The sequence below is a fragment of the Corvus brachyrhynchos genome, unplaced genomic scaffold, assembly GCF_000691975.1.
Source record: "Corvus brachyrhynchos isolate BGI_N302 unplaced genomic scaffold, ASM69197v1 scaffold705, whole genome shotgun sequence".
Classification (NCBI taxonomy): Eukaryota; Metazoa; Chordata; class Aves; order Passeriformes; family Corvidae; genus Corvus; species Corvus brachyrhynchos.
The window spans coordinates 1,636,764-1,659,539 of NW_008238346.1; positions in this window are offsets into that span (position 1 = coordinate 1,636,764).

Genomic DNA, 22,776 nt, shown 5'->3' on the forward strand with positions numbered 1-22,776 from the left:
AACCAGTGCTCCAACTCTTCAATGTAGAAGTCAAAAATCCACCTGACATTCAGAAAAATAACTGTTTTATATATACCTGCAATAGCCAGATGCTATGAATCTTGTGCAGCCTCAGGGAATATCAAGTTACTTGATAACATGTGATTTGATATTCCAAACAGAAGAATAACCTGACAAAATTTTGCTAAATAAAAATTCCAGAAGCATCCAACTCTTCCCATTTCTTTCTCTTGCAGTGTCTCCATGGTACCCAAGAGGAAGGACTGGAAGTACAAGCTTGGCACCAGATAAAAAGATCCAGAGCCATTTTTATAATATGCAGCCCATTGCAAGAATACTATTTAATTCCAGTGTCACTGAAGTAATCAGCATCTGTTTATCACCCAAATAATAACCCAAATGCTGTGCTGTGGGTTAGTTGCACATGCAAACCTTTAAGTCTATGGATATTTCCCCCCCAAAAAAGCATAATTTATGAGAAAAGAAACACATCTAATTTATTAAAACAAATTATTCTCAAACAATGTGAAAAGAGGAAGCAAGCTTGGTAATGCTATTGACTTCGTGGGCCATAGATAAATCCGCTTTTTCTCTTGATTTTTAGAAATATTCTGGGCTGTGCATGGGCAAAGTGGTTTCAGCACACTCTTCAGAGGCAGAGTTACAAGGGCAGTGACTGCATGCTGAAGGGATTTATCTGCTCAGCACTGGGGCAGCCAGAGATGCATTCCTGTAGAGCCATGTCAAACAAAAACAAACTCTTCCAAAAGAGGAGGAAGATTCTCCTTCCATGTTATGAGCCATATGGTAACTGGGTTCATACAAATAAACAAATAAAAACAGTTTCTCTCCCACTCTGGCTCCCCACATACCAAAAGGATTCCTGAAGCAGCAGGACTAGGCTTCCTAAAAACCCAGAATCTGGTTTTGTTTTATTTTTGTAGTTTTTGAGGAAAGCTGCTCTAATTTCACTTGTAAAGCACAGTAAGAACTGCAATGAAATATTGCTGGGTTTTGCTAAAATCCTTGCTGCCTAGTGCTTTATCCCAATGGTTAGTTAAAATAAACATTAGAAAGGCTGTTGGTCCCAAATCCTCCTCATCATCAGCTCCCAGTTCAGGCTCTACGATGGAGCACCTAAAGATGAAGTTGCAGACAAGATCTAACAACAGATGTTAAAAACCACAAATTTCCTTCCTCCTTTCCAGGCTGTAAACAAGATGTCTCCAAACTGAGACAGGATAACATGCTTGCAATAAGGGCCTATGAGATAGGTGGCTTTACAAATGATGGGTAATTACAAGATATAACTTCATAATTTCAATGTGGATGTTGAGCTTCCCACAGATCCTTCAGAGATAATGATTTCAGTCAGGCAGCTGGACATTTAAATATCCATTCTGTTAATCTGTAGGCATTATGTACTAACTGCAGCTCTACTAAGAATGCTGGGCCAGCTCCCATGAATATATGATGCAGACTGAAAGCTGACACATAGACTAATTACCTTATTTAAGAAGGGAAGCAGAAATCTACCCCTGAATAAAGGATATTTGTGGTGGCTATTTAAACTTCACCCAGGAACACCAGGCAAACAGGATATTTTAAGCAACTCTAAAGCCTTTCTGAATCACAGACTGCCTCTGTCTGACCTACACTGGTTTTGACTAAATTTACCAGTGTCATTCAGTGGTACAGAATACATATTTCAAGAATCGTGAGAACCCCCACTTTTTAGTACTTCTTTGAGACACAAAACTGGGATTTTTATTTCCTTCTTAGGAATAACAAAAAACAAGGGCAATGCTTTTTGGGTCTCTGGTTGTGACTGAGCTCAAGGTTAAGGATGGTTTTTTTATCTGAAAAGTATTCACAGTTATATGTAGATAAAATGAAAAATATAATAACAATACAATAGCTACTTTTCATATGAAGAAAATTATATTAGTGTGCACAGTCCCACAACAGTATATTAGACTCCAAATTTTTGTGAAAAACAATCTCAGAAGTTTTGACATTTTTGGCATGTACAGAAGGTATTGAAGTTCACTGACTGCCAGTGGGATAATTACCTCATGTTTCTGGATCTTTGATTTTAATAATTTTCAATATGCAAATTGTAGTAAATGAAATTTTGTTTCTCAAGAGTTTTGTTCATCACCGTATTCTCTTTAAAGAAAATCTTGGCACAACACGCCACCCAGGACTGAGATCTCCCTTGCAAGTTGATGGTAAGGGCTAAAGCTGTGTGTGAAGACAATGTCCAGTTCACCCTGTTCTCGTGTCCTCAATTACCTTCTGTTGTTTCTCAGTCTGAGAAGTTGTTCTGGAAACTTCAGCCAATACTTCATCTAAAACTGGATAGTTTTCTTTCCTTTCTTTTGAGAATTAATTTGTCTTGTACAATGTTCCAGTTCTGGACTTGGCTCGGGCTTACATGGCAGCTCTGCCAAACGCTGAGGAGAGGGTGAGTCCACAGCCCCTCAGCACCACTCCACTTACAGGCAGTCTGCACATTGTAAACTTTTAATTCAAAGCATAAGTTGGTTTCTCAGAGGGCTTTTTCCAGGTGCTTTTTGCCAATTGTAAGAAGTACCTTGTCCTGACTAACAAACATTAAAATGTTTAATTGCTGTGGAAAGCCCTAAACCTCCATCTGGTTTAAATTCCTTTCTGCAGTGCGAGGGACATCAGGCCATGGGTCCCCTGTGACAGGGAGATACCTGCAGTCACTTTTTTTACGCTTCTCCTCCTAGCGGATGCTAATAAGGTCCATGTGCTGTCTTCATAGTCTCACTCTAATTTTACCCACTGACCCCTTTACTTGTTCTGGTTTCTGAAGCACAATCTAAATCTCCTGCTTTACTGGAAATTGCAGGTTGCCCTCATTCTTTGAAAGGAACACACACATACACTTTGTCAGGTGGATATGCTCCCGTAGCTTTTCCTTCCCTGCTACCAATCACCACATATTAACATGTGTTTATGATTATTTCAAATGTTTTACAGAGAAAAACCTGAAAGCTTGTTACTCAACACAATTCCTGTTCCACCTTTCCCTTTCTTTTATGCTGAACACTGGCTACAGAAGAAGAAAACAAAGTCTAAAAATAAAACAATTAAGTGTATTTTCAAAAATGGGCTGCAACATTAGCTTCTCATATAAGAAGAAAGAACAAATCTTTGAGCGAGCAGTCTGGAAAGATAAATTAACTAAGATCTTGATACCATACGCCTAAAGAGTTTCCACATGTTCATGAGAAGGGAACTCAAAGTCCTGAAAACATTGCTCACGTCATGCTTTTGCAAGCATTCCATTTTTATTTGTTAAAAATATCTCCCCAGATTTTCCCATAACTACAATGTTCATAGCTATATCACCTCCAGCTGTGATCTCATTAGATGTCTCAGGCAGAGCAAGGTCAGGTCTGGATGGCTCATGCACATGGAGCTTCCAGGAAAGGCCGTGCTGTATGAAGTACTGGATGCTGAAACACTGGATAAAGGCAACCTGAATTCAACCTTGGGTTTTGCTACCCACAGAAAAGAGAAAAGTGGTTTTTTTGATGATGAAAGCAAGCAAATTAATAGCTGTTTAACAATTTTTGCAAGTCATAAATGCAAATCAAATGTGCCAAGATGGTCTGAGTTAGGAAAAAGACCACTCTGCTTTATGAACATAGCAATGGGAGAAATGGCTGGGACTAGCAAAGAACATCTGTAAAAGGAGCATGTAATTTAAGATGCACTTGGACACAAGCTTTCAGTGACTCTATAGAGCTCCACTGAGGAGTCAAGGTAAGAGGCACAGTGATTGCTACCAAGTTTCTGTGAGTCCAGGAACAACATCACACAGTCATTCACATACAATACCTCAACTGCTATGGAAACTGCAGAAGTTATGGAGGAGTTATACAGGACACAAGAAGCCAACTTCAGGTGCTGGCTCTGAGGTAGAGTGAACTTACTTTACTTGGCTATCCTCCTGATGTATTCACTGAAATGATAAATAATAAAAAACCCCCATGCTTTCCTTTGAAAGAGGAAAAGTCAGTCTCTAGCAATATCTATAAAATGACCTTAAGTTTGGATTGTTGCCAAAGAAGGTGGTTTTAGGTGAAAGTTTCCTCTCCTCATTTGGCTTTAGGAGGGATTTGGTGAGTTCTACTTGTTTTGAAGAGCCTCTGGTGACCTGTGACCTCACTTGCACTGTTTTTGTTTACCAGTGAGACAGCTGAAGTTCTGTTCATTGAGTGTAAAACCAGGCCAGTTCCCACTTAGCCACTGTGAGCAGCCTTGCAGTAGCACGTTCATACTCTCACAATCCTCCTACTTTATTATCTTGGATGTTTCCTCACTAGCCTGGCTGGAGGCTCTTTGCTTTGTCAGCTCAAACTGTTTTCATAGATAACATCTTGTCTGCATTTCTTTTATGATGTCATTATGCCCAGATGTACACCTCCTCTTTTTTTCCCTATGAACAGCCATTTAATGTTGTTTCCTGCTTCACTTTCCAGTACTCAGAACAAAAGCACTACTCAAGTTCACAGGGGTTTATCTGTACACCTCATGATGAGCATCCAAGCCAGATGCAAGTAAATCACACACATACATCATACCTATCCCCTGGTGTCCCAACAGATCAAAGGGGCAAGGGACCTGTGAAGTTGAGAACCTTATTCATGCAAGTAGTTTAACATGCCCAGAGACTATTTTTTAGTGGCTGAAGCTAAGATTTGAGATCTATACCTCTCTGAAATATTCAAGCAGACTGAAAATCCACATACTCTGCATAACCTGCAGCTCCCACTGATTACGGCTAATTTTGAGAGTGCTTTTGTATCACTTAAAAACACCCTAACAAGCAAGTTCTATCCAAATATAGCTACTGAAGCCCTGGATAGAATGTGCTGAAGGCTGCAACACGATTCCAGGCACCACATTGCTTTAGGATTTAAGTGATGTTGAAGAAGTCAAAGACTTTGGTAAGTCTGGTTTATTCAGAGGAATCAGATTTTCTCACCTTCACTAGGGAGGACAACGAGTAACAGCAAGAAAATCGCAGGCAACTTAATTATTTACTTGCCTCTGCTGAATTCAAGAACTAAGCCTTAGGCATTCAACCTTAAAAACCATTAGCTAAAAATCTTCAAACACTGGGAACCTGGCAACACAGTACCCATGCCAAGCACAGCAGACAAGGACAGGTACAAAAGTTTTGTAGAAATAAGCACAAAGGAAAGAGACAAAAAAATTGAAGGAAACATTTACTTTGTTGTGGAAGGGTGTGAACTGCAGAAGTTTCAAGACTGGCTTCTTGAGGGGCTGGTTGCTACCCTGATTGAGAGGAACATGGATGGTAACCTTGTTAGCAACATTAGTTTTATTTGTGGCGACATGCAAGACAACTTGGAGAAACAGGTGAAATAAAACACACTGAGATGAAGATAAAACCCCAGAATTAGTGAGCCACCAGTCAAAGAGTTAGATGTGACTTACAGCTGAGCTTAGCAATGCGTGAGAACAGTGGCATCTAGATAACATCCTCTAAGTTTTAGCTTTTAGGCTACTAGAAATTGTGACAGGTGAGCAGTGGGGAAAGAAAAAAAAAAAAAATCCCAGTCATATGCAATTTGGAGCATCTTGTAGCAAACAGTCTGTCCAAACATGCTAATTTTTCAGTAGCCTGAAGTTAATATTGCTCAGGACATCATGGAGAATGAATGCTAACTCCAAGAACATCTGCTGTCAAGTGTGCCTTATTAAATTATACATATGCAACCACTTAAGTAGACTAACCACTATCCTGTTTGCACTATGTTTTCTAAAAGCTACAAGAAATAAATCAACCCCTTTATGCAAAATGCCTCTTGAACTCTTTGCAATAGTCTGTGTCTGCACACCAGCCTGGAGACAAGTTCATTCCACACATTGGACTGTACTTAAACCCTCAGAGAGCCCAGGCTTTACTCCTGTTTGTGCTCCATAACCAGAAATTTTTTGCTTAAGATGTTTTACTTCTCAGCAAAATGCTGAATAATATGAGGGTATTTCACTAATTTGCACATAATTTTGTGATCACAGATTATGATATAGTCTTTTTTTTCCTAAATACTGTGCAAAGCAAATCAAACAGGGAGGCTTAACACACCTTCAGTCTTCAGGGGACAGTGATCTCAGTTTCATGAGTCCCCAGAAAAAAATAAGTGTCCTGCTGGCTATGTCACCTTTCATGCTCACAGTAAAATAATCTATTTCTGGGTGAAAACCAGTCTTTCATGAAAGAGAACATCATGTAATGCCCTGAATATATCACAAGTAGCACACATTGGATATATAAAGGGAAGACACAATGACAGGAGAAGAGTAAACTACTTGTTTGAGAAAGAGCTGAACCTGACTATGGAGAGGTCTTGTACCACAGCTTGAAAATCTCCAGGTGAATGCAATGGACATGAGACATGCATGGCAGTTTGGCTACATTCCTGGGGCTCTGGACAGAAGGCAAGGTCAGTGTAAACCAGGATAAAATCAACACCATGGTGCTACGGTTGTGAAGACAGTTAAGTTGTAGGTAAATAAATCTGTGTTTGGAGGCTAAAATGGCCGGCCTGGAACAGCCTTTTTCCTGTCCTGAACAGGTAAAATTTGGGAACCTTTAGCACCTGGGTGCTACCTGTATGTTCTCACAACTTTCCCAAGGTTTTTGAGGGCTCCCATGTTTTTTTAAGTGACAATAGCATCAAACACCCCTATGACCTGCTTGTGTCTTCCACCAGAGCAACACACCCAGATCACATCATGCACCACAGAAACCAAGGGGCTGCTGCAGAGGGTCCAATGGCAGATGACACAAAAAACATTCCAAGGGCTCTAAGCAGCTCCTGACCCCAATGCTTGCTGCACCCACATGTGCCCAAGCAGCATCAGTGCTTCCCTCTAACAGGCAAGCTGAGAGAGCCAAATCCAGGACTTTAGCCAACCCTCCATGTGAAAGGAGGGAAAGCATAATGCTACACGTAATCTACACAGAACTTTGCAGTGTGGAAGCAGAGCACCTCAAAGACAGTTGCAAGCACAAGATTTGGGGCTGGGGGAACCAGCAGGGTTTGTGGGTACTCTCAGAAGAAGCATCTGAGAACTCTGTTGAGCTGCCTCGGCAAAGGCCAGCAGGAGGTTCAAGAGAGGCATGGTACAAAGTTACTAATGAAGAGTCAAACCAAAGTAAGTGCCAGTTACCTCTTTTAGACACAAGAAAAAATCTCAATTCATTCACTTCTAATACAAAAAAAATAAAACAGTTGAGTCAGATGTAGACATTACCTGTGCCAGGTCTCTAGGATTCCCTTTGGTCTTGCAGTGATAAGTCTTGAGACAGCATCAGTTGCATCATTTGTGCTTTTGAAACCTCCTTCCCTTTTCTGCCCTTGAGCTTCTTACTCCAAGTAAGAGAAAATCTCAAAATAGAAACAAACACACCTTTTAGAAGACAGCTATTATAGTTTCAGAAATGAGTTCTTGCCTCAAAATTTATCCTCATACTATAGCTACATCACTGGAAAAAGACAGAAAAAACAACACCCTCTTTTAACATTCCTATTCCCAGCTACCATTCTAGCACAGCTCTTGCCTTACCCTTTATATAAATCAGCTGTTCTTTTAGCAGCATCAGCTGTAAAGATTCACAGGTGTCCTCCCTGGTCTTCCCTCTGCATCTCTCAACACTCTCTTAAAGCTCTTTGGCTGCAAACTTAGTGTATTTCCTATTATTGTTTACAAGTGCTGTTTAAGGAAACATTATTAGAAGGTTCTTCTCAAACTCACTCTACTCCTTCTTTAGGGATGGAAATCTGTTAGTAGCAAAATTTTCAGAAGAGGTCCCTGCATTGTCTGTTCAGTGAAGATCAGAGACTTTTGAAAATCTGATGGAAAGTGATGTAGTTGGAGTTTAGCAGTGAATTTCAGCCTGCAGGCAATTGTCTCCTCTACAAGAATGTATCTAGTAATAAGAGTCTTAGATAAGTGCATAATTGCATTGCTGTTGTAATTAAGAAATTGATCATTTCCTGTGGTTTAAGCATTAACCAGTGGCCTTTTTTTTTTTTGCTGAGATTTTAATACTGACAAAGACATTACTGTCATTTGCATAACAAAATGACAGGATGACTCTGCTTCTGTTGAATATCGCTTTTCAGTCCTAAAATGGATAAAAAGCCTAGACCTATGGAAAAATGTGTTTAGGGAAATAAATTGCTCTTTCAGAACTAGATATTTGATGTTGCTGTTGGCTCTGAAGCACATGCAGAAGCATAAGCTATGTAAGAGCAGAACTTTATACTCTGCTAAAGTGACATTTTCCAAATGGCACTGCTCACAAGAAGTAATTCATGACTTCCCTGAGGGTTTGGGGGTTTCTTTTTTTACCATCTGTTGGTGAAGAGGTAGCCAAAAGGACCGTGCAACTGTGGGTTCTGATTCTGAAATGAGTATCTCAAATACCATTGAGAAAATGTGATAAACTGAGTCACAGAAAGTGCAAATCAACAGCTGAGGAAGAACCTGAATCCACCTTCTGCTGTCTCCATATCACATCTTTTAAATAGGTGAAGTTTAAAAACAAGTTCCAAGCGCAAGAAATGCTAATTCACATCCAAACTGTCAATCTGAGAAAACAGTCAGGGTCCTGAGTGGGGAATCACCCAGCTGAATGATGGGGACTTGCCATTAATCTATAAACAGCACCTCTGTTAAGAGGAGGCCGCTGGAAATGAGTCAGTGGAGGTTGACTCTCCTTCCTATAGATCCTTCCTTTTGATGGAGTTCTCCTTCTTCCTCCTCTGTCAAAGGGATCCTCACACTGCAATTATGGGTTAGATTAGGCAACTGGGACTGATTTTGTGGGTTTCATCTTTCTTTTTTTCCAATACTGCAGAAGACTTTGCTTAGAGGAAAAGAAGTGATTGCATTAGCATTGAAAACAAATCTCTCTTAGAAAGTTGTCTTTAGGTCTAACCAATTTAATGAAATTTGTTTAACTTAAACCACAAGAGCAGAGTACAGAACTGCAGGTTTTAATCTCATATTTTTTTATCTATCTTTCTCTGTATGTTTTTGCATGTACATACATATATGTGTATTTTTTTATATATATATTTACAGCAGAATGTTCACTATTAAGTGTGTGCATATCCAGTGACACATTTAATTTTGATGCTTTGGCAAAACTGCCTAAAAGACCCCCATCCTTGTCTGAAATATTGCAAAGAAGCAGCATGATTCTATGTTTTCCAAAGCACTATGTTTTCCAGAGAAATACCAGTTTATTGGAAGAGGGAATAGATTTTTAATTTCTACAGTAACAACTGACATTGCTAAGGCAATGCTGGCCAAAAGAGGACCAGTAGGCATGAGCTTGGAAAACTGTCCTGCTCTTTGCCAGGTGCTTCAGCATATACCAGGTCAGCAAAGTGTAGTTGCCTTGCATTTCCCCATTCCTCCCATTTTTTCTGTGAAAATAAAGTATTTTGATCATGGTACTTGTCCAGGAAGGGGAGACTCTTGTTCTTATCAACAGTGTGATCTATAAAAGGGATCAGAAGAGCCAGGTTAGAGAAGAGGCTTCTTCTTGGTACTTATGGACTTTCATTCCCATTCTTTAACGTGTTTTGTACAGTCAAACTTCAGAAGTCAAGAAACCAATGTGGGGAAAGTTAAGGCTGGAAGTGAGGTCTAAAATGTATGGGCCAAAGGTCACTGGAAGACTTGTGGTGAATTTTGTGGAAAGTGAAAACGGATTTCTGTGTACTGTGGGTTAAGAAAATATGTAGTGAAAGAAATATATGTCTCTTGAAAGTAACTTTTTCTGCTGAGGATTGCATAAAATTATTCTTTTTTTGCCCTGCCTTCAGCATTCCATCTGGCTCAAAGTACAGATAGACAGAGTGGGAACCCTTCCAGTCCTGAAGAACATCAGTTCTTGTATCTGGATGTTTCTAAGAGAAGAAAACACATAGAACTTCCTCTCCAGGCTTGCTTTTAGCAGTCTGGACCCTTCCTGAGCTTTAAAATTTACCTTTCTTGCCCTCAATAAATTATAAATAGTTGTTTCACTTTTCATAAAACTATCTCTTGGAAATAATTTTTTTTTCCATTAAAATTTTTATGTACTCGGAGATTTCACAGTAGATTTCCACTGGAAAATTAGTCTATTGGATGTATTTTTACTAACCTGAAGAAGGACACTGATACTTGCTGTGATAAGGGAGTCTATTCATACCATCTAATATCAGCTTCTAAATGAGGCACTTAAATGAAGATTTTAGCAGTAATAGGCTTCCATTGTGCTAATGGAGCAAGATGGGATCTTGCAGAGAACTGTTTATGAGAACTGGATGTGTGAACTCCAATAGCTAAAGAGGGAACTTTAGGGTGCATGAATCCTTTGGTGCCGCAGAAGTGGAGATAAGTGAGCAATGTTCTCTCTTTAATGCTCTTCCCTGGAGGTGACAATAGACTGCGATTTCCTCCCTGAGGATGACATCCTCTGGGGGCTTACACATAGGTTATGTAGTGAGGATGCTCTAGAGTCTTAATTCTGAATTTCTTCAGTGTTTTTGATTGACCTTCAGAGCTCAGTGGGGGAGGTGACACCAGACATGCCTTACGCAGAGATTCCATGCATGACTGTGATGGGACGTGCTACAGACTGAGATCTACATGGCAGTTTCAGCACAGAATGTGTTCCCCAGCTGCAGACCCTAACACAGTCTGAATTTCACAGAATTCACTTGCTGTCACCTCTGTGGTACCCCGCATGCTGTGGTTGTCCTGTCATAGCAACATGGAAGTCTGTATGAACAAATTTACCTGGAGGAAGACATGATGTCTAAAGTGATTTCATCCCTCAAGGAACTTAATTTGGCAGCTATTAGCAGCAAAAACAATGCATAACTTTAGAATAATCTCTCTAACATAGAGTTTAAAAAGTCTCTTTGCTGCTGCATAGCTGAGTAATGGGAAGGGGAAACACGTTCACTATAAAATATAAATGAAGTTCTCCACCCTCAAACGCATCTCTCTGGAGTGTCAAAGGGATGAATTGCCTCGCTGGTTAGCCTTGGTGCAGCACTGTGCACCCTGGATCTGAGCCAGGCCACAATAGATACTGAAACTCTCCTCAGAAAGGCCCATCTGAGTTATTTCCCTTCTGGTATCACCAATGTCAGAATGGCCCCTCTGGCTGGTTTCCAGCTCACAGAGTGCCTGTAAATTCCTCCAAATGTGTTGATAGATGCTGGTACTTATTCTGTAAGATGGAGACAAAATTAAAGTTGCCATGGGTTTATTAGAGGTACTATTTTATGTGATACACAATGACCTACCTTGAAAGCCTTCTGCAATAAAGGCTTGCTAATATCCTAGAGCATCTTCTAGGATGTTTTTCAGGAGGCACCAGGACTGTGCTTCAGTGGACAGTTCCTGATTGTATCAAGGTGCTAGAGATGCTTGGCAGAACCACACAATAGCAACACCCACCATTTGCCAAGGCTCTAACTTGATTTTATTGCTCCTGCAGTCCTGTTTATGACTTTTCCCCCATGTATTGCCATGGTCACAAGGATACATGTAATTCTACAGAAGGCAATCTCTGGGATCTGCCTCTCAGGACAGGCAAAGATGTCACAGGTGCCATCAGCTGAACTCAAGGGGCTGGGTGTCTTCTGCCTATTAAGCCTGAGGTATGGGTTTGTTTTAGGCAGACTCCCCTCCAACCAAAGGCTGACATACCCCACCTCATCAGAAAGAACATTGCACGGAGCCCAGGGGGATGTAATGGTTGCATGGGGGTGAGGAGCAGCAGCTGTGTTCTTGCTTCGATTGCACACGCAGGTTACTTTTTAGAGCACTGCTGGGACAGGCAGGGTGAGTGATTTTTTCAGCAACAGTGAGTGAATCACTGCTGGCACACTCATTTCACCCAGAGGAACTATGAGCAGTGTTGAGATAGTGTTATTTTGTCTCCGTTAATGCAGGAGACAGAAGGTTTTGGTGTTTCCAAAGCCTTGTTCAAACAAGTAACTTCTTGTCACTATGACAGCAAAGACTATCAAAATAGAGAGGGTCCATGGAATCTGCTGTCACTTGGAGAGACTATCTTTGTACTCCTTTGCCTTGTCTCATAATAAATTTTGTTTGTGTTCTGCAGAATTAATTTTAACTGGCTAAAACACAGCCCAGGAGAATAACCAGTGGTCTGAAAGACAGGAGTGATGGGGATTTTATTTCAGTCTACCACTGCTTTGCACTGCAGCTTTGAGCAGTCTGGCCTAGAGCTGCAACAGGTTCAGGAGAACCATACCCTGACTTGTATATATATACACATACATACAGATATCAGCACATGGTTTATTACCCCATCACTAAGTCAAATGTTAACTCTTAGGTGCTGTCCTGATGTGAGGCACGGACAAAAGTGTGGCGTGGGAGCAAGCAGCATGAGTCAGTCAAAGCAGAGCATGAGCAGAGCTCAGGAAAGTAGCAAAAGCTTTGGATAACAACATATGTAAATATAGATTGGCATGGATACCTTATAAGTACATGCTCATATTCTTATGACCAAACAGCAAATTGTTTGGGCAAACACTACTCCCTGAGTATTTTTTCCCTGTAGGGGAAAAATGAAGCACAGACAGTAAGTGAATTTCTTGGGATCACGTAGCAGGTTCAAGGTACAGTTCTGGAGCTGATCATGGACTGGATTGGCACTGTGTCACTGTGAACTTAAATAAATTCATGTTTCATGAATAAAATACCTCTTCTAATGTCCAACATCTCCTATAAAGACAAATGTCATCCCAAAATGTCAGTATTCTAAGAAATAAAAATCTCTGAATAGGTTGCTGTACAGAACATTTTTATGAGGCTTACTTTCCTAATTAGAAGTTACCAGGGCAGTATTAAAGTGTTGTAAGGAACATTGAATAAAGCACAGCCTTAAGCCAACAGTGAATGTCTCCTATTATTAGTCACAGCTAGTGGCAAGGTTTGTCCATTGTGTTTTGGCATCCATGGACTTGTTCCTGACTGTGGACATGTCCTTGTGAGTGAAAAAGATGAAGAGAATGTTTTTCTTTTAGCTGAAGAAAGTTGCATGGCACAAAGCTATCATAACAACAAAGCAGAGGGACTGTCTGGAAGAGGTAAATGCACTGCCTTCCATAAAAGTGGAAGAGTTTAACGAGAAATCTGTGATGTTATTAGAACTACTTATGAACCTAGCACAGATTTATTGATGGTAGCTGAAATGCAAATCAGAGATGTTGTCAAAAACATTCCTAAAAACAGAAAAACAAGTATTTAAAAAGCCAAACAAAATGAAACTAAACAAAAAAGGCCACACAATCCTTTTTGGTCCACATCTAGTTCTCTGAAGAAACTTTGCCAGAACAATTTCCTTACAAATCTGCTCCTCTGTGTTGTTAGTTTGTCTTCCAACAGCACTACACAGGAATGCAATGACTCTCACATCTGTTGGGCCATTATTATTTCATGTGTGTGGGTGACACTGCCACTTGATGATGCATGGCAGTGACGCATCGTGGCCTGGTGACAGGAGTGGGCTGGCTTCTTCTCTCTGTCACTGGGAGTCTCTGCAACTGTGAGTCTCTGCTCTGCTGGGTGAGGAGAAGAAAAAGAAATGTGGATTATATTTGGCATAGCAGTGCTATAATCAACCTTAAGGGCAGGAAGAATGAGAGAGGTGTCATCATCCATGAGTTGGATGGGGCTCTGAGGAACCTGGTCTAGTGGAAGGTGTCCCTGCCCACAGCAAAGGGGTTGGAAGGAGATGATCTTTAAGGTCCCTTCCAACCCAGGCCATTTGATGATTCTATGATCCACTTGTAAGGCATTGAACAAGCTTTGAAGGCATGAGGAGGACAATATAGGAGGGGTGTACAGAAACCAGTTGATGATAGCTGACAGCACTGAGCAGACCCAAATCAGCTGTGTAGGATTTTGCATCTCACTTGGTGCTTCAAAAATATTCTGTTTCTAGTCTTGTAAGTGAAAGGAAAAGGCCTAAGTTTGATGTCGGTACAAGAGAGGAAAAATGTGGGGGTAGTTTTCTTTTTTCTTTAATGGATCTCTGTATAGTAGCTGAGTGCTGTTTTTATCAATTCAAAGGAGATAAGCACTATATTGAATAATAAACATCTTAATAATTTCTTTATGTTTTGGATGGAGAAAATCAGGCCCACTTCTGCCTTTCCATGCCACTGCAGGCACTGAGCATGCAGCTCTCATTTTGGGTTTTACCTTACAGTGCTGCACGTGGGCGCTCAGATGTCACTCTGGAGCATTTTGTTGCCATTGATTTAATGGGAATACCATTGTGGTTGTATGCACTACCCTGTGCCAGCTCTGCCATAAATATGGAGTGAGACATGAATCTCATGAGAGCTACTTTTATCCCTTAAGTTCCTCAGGCAAAAGGGGTAATTTTGGTTTCCAAACTCTTTGCATTCCTTTTCAGCACTTCTGTTCAAAGGTTGCAGTATCTGTTTCCTCTGTGACTCCTGCATTAATGGCCTTTATGAACATATACTCAACCCAAACAAAATTTATTAAAAAGAGAAAGAAGAGGAAATTGATTAAAAGAAAGAAAAGGTTTATTTAACATTTTACATGAATTTATTTACATTCCTCATGAATTAAACTGTTCAGCTATGTGATAAAAATAAAAAGAAGTATGACTAGTTCACTCTTCATGAAAATCAATCTTCTGTCTATTCAAATCCTCTGTTATCAAGTGCATCCTCTCTAGAGAGCTGTGAGTATCCTACTTGTCCTCAGCAGATTTTTCTACAGGTAAACATTGAACGGAAGCTGAATCCATCACTTTGCTGACAGCTGGCTCATTGAGATTGTTATCTTAAGTGTGATTAACTACTGTTTTTCAAATGCTCATTGTCTGTTTCAGAAATTGCCTTGCACAGTTTGTAACATCTCAGCAGAGCAAAAGTTAGTCTGGCATCATCTTTATCAAAATTTCCTTTACAGTAGTTTTCCATTTGAGTTGATTTCTCACGCACTAAAAAAAATTAATTATGGGCAGGTCCCTGGACTCGGCTTAACATTTGCCCAACCTGAGTCTTGCCATGAGTTGGAAACCCTGAGCTGTCTGTCTCCAGCTTTCCGATATTTGAAACATGGAATCAACCTGAGGTTTGAACCATCTCTGCCACCATGACATAGCAATTAAAATGCAATTACCCTTTGGCTTTGTACCAGAACTTCACCTATTCTCAGAACTCCTAAAATGCAAGAAATAAAGGGAAATGACTGTGGTGTGTGAGTGAATGGTGATCTAAGCTGCATGGGTAGTGTGTAAATGAATGTGCTCTTCTCCCACTGCCTTCTAAATCAAGTGTGAAGGCAGTGGATTGCTAAAATGCAGAAATTTCACTTAATGATGTTGCCTTGTCCTAGCCTGCTACAAGATAATAATGCAATTAGGAAAGGCTGGCTGACTAATAAGCACACTGTTGTTGTGGGCTGTAGGAAGGTGTTTCTTACCATCTCTCAGAAAATGTAGGCAGCTTTTCTGAGCTGTACAAAATCACGTCCTTGCCAAGGCCTGTGTCTTAGCAGTCTTTTAAATTTCCTTTTTAAAGAAAACCAGAGCTCCTTGTTGCTGAGCCTTAAATGACAGAAAATGGCATTTGGGCATGTCTGCTCCTTGCTCATCATCATCCTTCCCCGGACATAACCGTGGGGATCAGTCAAACCACCCAATGAGCCTGGGACAAGCATAAACTTGTGGTTGGAATGGAAACCTTATCCGTGCAGGGCTGAAGCCTCATCTGTCAGGACAGTCCTGCTGATCCAGAGCAAACCAATTGCTCTTCTAAATGGCTTTGAACTGGGGAGGGTTTAACAGTGTAAACAAAGCACTCCAGCCATATTTCTCCCTATTTTACTGAAGGATGAGAGGTCCAGGCCTCAGTGTGGATCTTTTCACACAATTCCACTACTTTTACCAAAACAAGAGCTGGAAGTTATTTTTATGGGGAAAGCTGTACATGTTGCACAGTAGTTTGGTTTTCAAACCACTCTGGGAGATTTCAGACATGTATCTTCCATTTGCTGTAATACACTCTGACTGTAATGGAAGATCTGTGTCTGAATCCCCCAGGCTTCTTCGGAAGTCCCAACTATAGAGTGTGAGTTAAAACCCCCTGAGATCAGATCTCTTCACTGATATCAATAGGTCCCAGAGTAAAGGAGGTTTCTGTATTGGATGTGCCTGTAAAGGCAGGATCTCAGCCAGCTCACAGTGACCCCTTCTTCATTTCAGGCAGACTTTAGTCAGTAGTGGCCAGAGTTAGAGAACAGTGGCATTTTCCAGGCTGCTGGGTGATGAAACAGCCACAAACACAGTGAAGTCTTTAGTGCAATCACTATTAGAAATGGATCAGGGCAGGGGGAATGTTGCCTAAGAGGCATTCATTGAGATTACAAGAGTTGAAGAGGATGCCCAGAAACATGGGAAAGATTTTGAGATGGTAACTTAAATAAATGTAAGAGTCAGAAATATATTTTACACCCTCTTTATACACAGCTTAGTTTCTCAGCTACTTTTCTGCATCTGGAACATCCAAGATTAGCTTCAGCTAGTAAGAGAAAAGTAGGGGACACTGATATTCTCAGTCGTACAGAAAAGCTTTTCAGGGACCTGTTTGCTTTCACTTTCAATTCAGGGTTAATCTGCCTGTCGGGAAGGATTCCCCCACAGAGAACAGGAGGGACTGTTTTCATTTGGAAATGTAAGAAGGGAAAAGGAATAAGGCCAGGGGAAAAGTAAAGTGTTTGCTCTTTCTTTGTATGTGGGTGTGGTCCTCTCTCCCCAGTCACTAAAATTTTCCCTGCTGTTTGCAGGGAGAGTGGCAGTGCTGCCTGTTTCTTCTGCAGGAGGAAGATGTAGCTTTGATGTCCATGAGCACCCAAAATGAAGATATTGCACTCTCTGTAGGCTGCTGGGGAGCATTTGGTATGTTTAAACCATGGAGAAGACAAGATTTGAGTTTGTGGGTCTGTGGAGCACTGCAGGGAGACAGCAAAAGTGCTTCTTATGTTCCAGGGAATGGGCTGGGGGCTCAATCTCTGTGGCTCTGGCTATGTTCACAGCTGAGAGTGTTGTGTGACTGTGCAGCTGCCAACTGATATATTGGAGAGTTTAATTAATCATTTACTAGACTAAATCACCACAGCACTGGGACTGTCCTTAGCTCCAGAAGGTGGCTGAACCCCAGAGAGTGTAGTTTAGATTATGCTGAATTTCTTGTCAGCCGTTTGAGAAAACCAAGAGCACGAGAGTTAACAGCTATGCTTTGCAAGAAGCAGGCGACTTTTCCTTTTTAACAAAAGTTAACTTCCAAAGTTATCTTTTGGATTTTAATTTGTCTTTTTTCCCCCCATGAGTTTTCCCATTCTGACGAATCAGTCACACTAATCTGGTGGAAATCACTATATGGAAACTGTTTCAAGTGGAAAAAACTGAGAACAGGGCATCATTGTCAGTAGATATCTGCAGGCTGAGGTCATGGTCTTGTGAATTTAAACTATGCAAATATGATAGAAATGAGTTTGATCATCAGGAAAATCCAGGAATCACTTGACAGGTCTGAATGTGTGGTGCAGAAGAGAGATCCCTCATTTCTATGAAAAGATGACAATATTTTGAAGAGTTCTTGCATTTCCAGGCTCTCCAGAGGGACCTGGAGCAAGAAACTGTGCCTATTTGGGTATTTGATGTTATGTTCTTTAGCCTGTTTTACTGAAAGGAATGAGTCATTTGAAAATCACAAAGTAAATTAACAACTGTGACTGAAACTGGAGACAGTTCTTTATAAAACAAGTGCAAAGTTTCTTGAGGCAAGGAGCTAATTTCTCAGCAATGTGTTTTTACTCCACTGGTGCTGCACAGGTTTATGTGGTCACAGAATACAAAGGAGTCTTCCACAAAGTTAGAAAACAACGGATGCTCAGCTTAAGAGAAATATCTAACTTGGCAAGGCTTACTTTTTTTCTATTTGTAATTCTAACTATTCATAGGCAGATCTTTCTGGATTTGTGTATGTGCCTGTCTGTGCACACGTATGTACTTATATTTATACTTGCACACATCCTCCCCCACATTCTTATTATGGAATATCCAATTTGTGATTGCAGAAAAGCCCTCATATTTAATGTGAAGCAGTGGTAAGCTGTCAGAGAATGGTATCATAGGTTGTTATGACAGGTTAGTCAGAAAACTGACATGTTAGAGAGAAATACTATATCCATCTGAAAACTATATCCATGCTGGAAAACGGACAGGATCATAGTTACATGCAGAGTTTGGAAGGAAGTATCCAGATGTAGGAAATCCCATTATAGACTTCTGGCTGTATCACAATATTTCTCCATATACCTATAGGATTGTTATATTTGTCTCGTGTACACTCCTGGATTAGATGTCACAAGATACAAACTGGTCCTAATCTGTTGACTTTAACAGAGCTATCCTAATTCATGTCAGCTGATTATATGTTGTACTAAATATATAAAATTAAGATTAATGTATATCTTTTTTCTAAGGTATTTAGGTGGTTATTTTGTAATTCAAGCTGTCTTTAAAGTCTCAGAGTGATGATAGATCCTCTAATTTTTCTGAACTTCCTTAAGTCCAGTGATAATATTTACTTGTGTGCCTGGACAACATAATTTGGACTACAGCTTTGCTATAGCATCAACAATCCCCATTCTTTCTGAATTTACTGATTTGAATGACTAAGAAAACTGCTCTTAATCTGTGTATATTTTGTCCCTAGACCGAAAAACCTGCTGTTAGTAACTAAAGACAATTATTTCACTTGTTCTCTAGGTAGGTTTGGTGTTGGGGACTTTCTCCACACCCCTGTAAACACATGGCTAAGATTAGCTTTTTTTTTTCCTAGCTCCACCAGAGCAGAGATGCAAATTTGGTGCATCAGAAGATAGTGCTCTTGCTTACATTAACACTTCTTCCACAGAACAAAAACTCAACCCAGAACAAAAACTCAACCCAAAACCTCAAAAAACACCACTTTTTTTTTTTTTTTTTTTTAAATTTCTGGGGCTTTTTGGTCTAAACCAACACATGGAGAAAAGCAATAAGGTGGATATTGACTGTAGGGCAAAGAAAGCACCCACTTATCAATGCTCCCTCATATTACTCTTGCTAGATTTAATTTCAGACCATCCAATTTTTATCCCATCTCAAATATCTCATTTCATCTGAAGTTTGTATGGTATTACAAGAAGGAAGGGCCAGAGTCTACCTCTTATAGAAAAAGTCTTGTAGCCTTTCCTTCTCATCCTTGTTTTTGTTTTTGTTAATTCCCTTCCTGTTTTCAGAGAAGCAGAACCACTTCCCAAACAGTATTGCTGTGAAAAACAACTTGAGGACTGAGTCATGTGCCAGCTCCTGTGCCAAGTCCCTGGTAGGACAGGGAGCTTTTGAACCATCCCATTGCTAATCAAACAATCTGGTGACATTCTTCCAACCCCATCCTTGTCATCTGCTGTTCCCTCTGCATGCACATTTGATCAGCTCAGCATCACATTCTGCCTGCTGTGCACAAAGTTTCTTTTCCTTTGCTAACAGCCAAAGGAAGGAGGAATGGACTGATTTAAAACTCTTGGCTCATCTTATCTGGCTCATGACAGATATATTCTCAAATCGGTCTTGTAAGTCACTTTTTCTCAACTAGAAATGACTTTTTACAATGGTTTTATATCTTTCTAGACTGCTGCTCCATTTTTCTATCCCAGGTTCATTTTCCTAGGCTGTTTCTTAGGGTTTGATTCTGAAAAGGGGAACAATTTTCCATTAGGGAAGTGGTAAAGGAGACAAACATGTCCCAGTCCTTTCAGACCACAACTGCCTGTGTTTAAAACTTGTCAAGTACTGGGTCACAGTAAGGAAAGATCTGCCCCAAAATGCAAACACTACTGGAGGAAGTATGTAATGAAATTCATTATCTTTTCCTGAAATAGAGAGTGGTATCTTCTCCTTGTGTACAATGGCTCCCAGAGGTTTAGGTGCATCTCCACCTCCTTACTCTACAGTCATTGTTCCCTCCTTGCCTCCCATTCTGCAACAAAAACACAGAGCAGGAGGAAGATTATGAAAGCAAAAATCCCCTTGGACAACTCAGATCAAGGATGAAAAGCTACTGCTCATAAAGCATAGCTGGAATCATTCCCATGTGCAGGGAAAGGTCAGTGAGTGTGAATGCCTGTGGAGAGCCTGTCCATAGGGATTGATAATTTTGAGTGACATAAGATTTCCCAAGCGTATGCAACAAAAAGAAAAGTGCCTTGAAAACAAGCAGCTCATTTGTCTTTTGGGCTGAGGCCACCCTATCAAGTTTTGAGACAAACAGGGCTAAAAAGTTCATTTGATTACATTACTATTAGAAGCAGGTCACATGGGTACTTAACCTCACAGGGCTGGATATCAGGCATCTAAATATTCAAACAGGTGTGGATAACAGGTGTTAAATCAAGTTTCTGCAGCAGTGACTTTACAATCTAAAAAGGGAGAGTTTTCTAAACACAGTAAAAGGCTGAATTTAAGAGTTTAAGCCTTTTAAATAAGCATATGGATTAAGTATTCTTAGGAATTGTTGAGTTCAACAATTGCTGCTTCATCCATCACTGATACTACCTTAGGTAATACAGCATGCAGTGGTTGTGCTGGTATCAGTGTGTTGCACTACTTTGCACTGCTTTGAATCAGAGATGTGTGTGTGCCACTGGTCCTATGCTGCTCAGCATAGCAGAGATCCTGCTAATATTTACTAGGGACAGAAATCTCTTCCTGATCAGCCCTGTGCTGCCATAGTTGTCAACCACCACCACCACAATGAAGCGTTAAGTGACGGTGACTGATGAAGGTGTTTGTCAGAGACAAACAGTGATTTTTCACTGGTTATCCTTAGAGTGCTTTTTCTCTAAATGCTCCCTTTGGGTACTTGCTTCTTGCTGGTTATCTACAGCCTGGGTATCTACTCCAACTTGGAATGGTGGGCAAGATACTGTACATGTGTGTCATATATGTCATAATCAAATGGAAAGGGGATAACTTCCAGAGGACAGTTCTTGACTTTTCAGAGGTTTCTCTTTCTGTGGACGATAGAAGTAGTCAAAAAAAAAACTAGGCTAGATATCCAACCTGCAGCCAGCTGCCTAGAGAATCACCTAACTTCTAGGTGTCTAAGTGAAATATATGCCCCATTTTGGCAGCAGGTCACTAAGGGTACCACAGCCAGTTTCATATTTTGCAGTGTGCTTTTTTGTCAGGGTTTTGGTCAGCTGCCTGTTTTCTTTCAGCATCCTGCACCATAGAATAAACTCTTTAGTTCCATTTGATTCAAGGCTGTGGATGGGGAAGGACTGTAATGTATAGAAAGTCAAATTGGTCTTCCTTCTGGGGACTTTAAAATAATGGGGCAAGGGACTTTCCAAGAAGATCCAATGACCAAAAGGCAACATGTGCCCATAATGAAGCAGTTACTGGAAGGAGGAAGAAAAAACATAGATTTTTAAGTACTGCTCTCTTTTGCCTTGTGTTGAAAGGGTAAAGAAATATGGTGTCTTGCTTTCTCTGCCTGTGTGGCATGTTCCTGGCAAGTGATAATGCATCAAATACATTAAGAAGCATTATGAGATCATTTCTGGTAGTTAAAATTTGTTGCAATTTGGATCATTAAGCAATTCTCTACTTAGCATTGTCTTAAAAGAAAACACATTAAAATACCATCAAATTGCTGATATCACATTTGTTATCTGAAAATAATGGTTGGCACTGGAGACAGAGCTATTGGATTTTTGGCAAATTAACCTCACAACTAATAATGAATGCCATATGTTCGCTGAGAACCTAGTTTTACAACTTGATTTACAGAAGTAAATTTCTCTAAAATTTTCAAGCTTTTAATGCTGGATACATATAGAACATAAAGTCCTGCAAGATAAGGGCCACTTTCCTCCACCCAGGAACCTGGTTTTGTGGAATAGTAAAATAGAAAGGCAAATGTGTATTTCCACAACTACGGGACGGCCACTTTTTTAACTTTCAGAAGTTTTAAATGCATATTTGTGGGGTGGGAGGGAAAGACCATGGCCTCAGAGGGATGTTTCTTCTATGCTTTTCTCCTGTTTGAAGTCATAAAATTTTAAAACCCACTAAAGCTGATCCTGCAGTAAGGGGATCCATAACTCTGCATTGTGTGAAGTATATTTTTGCTTTGTTTTAAACCAGCTTCCTGTTAAAAGACTATAAACACCACGTATTCAGTGTTTTGCTAGGGGCAAACCTTTCATATTCCACAGAAGATTTACTAGACCTCTATCCTGCAGCACCTCCTTCCCCACATCCATCCCATTTCCAGACTAAGCACCAAACTGATATAATCCTTTTTCATGTCAAACTACTCTACACCTCCATAAAAGCACTGAAATCCTGTGAAATTACTCAGGTGAGGGGGAGTTCAGACATAAAAAAATATTGAATATGAAACACATGCAGAAAACCTGATAAATGTTATAAACTAACACATTTTCTTTGCTCCCATGTGAACAATCAGCCATGTCTTATGAGCAAGACGAATAAGAATACATTTTAGAGGAACTACTGCTTAGTTCACTGTGACTCTCTTCTGCCATCTGACTGTCTCAGAGCTACTGTGG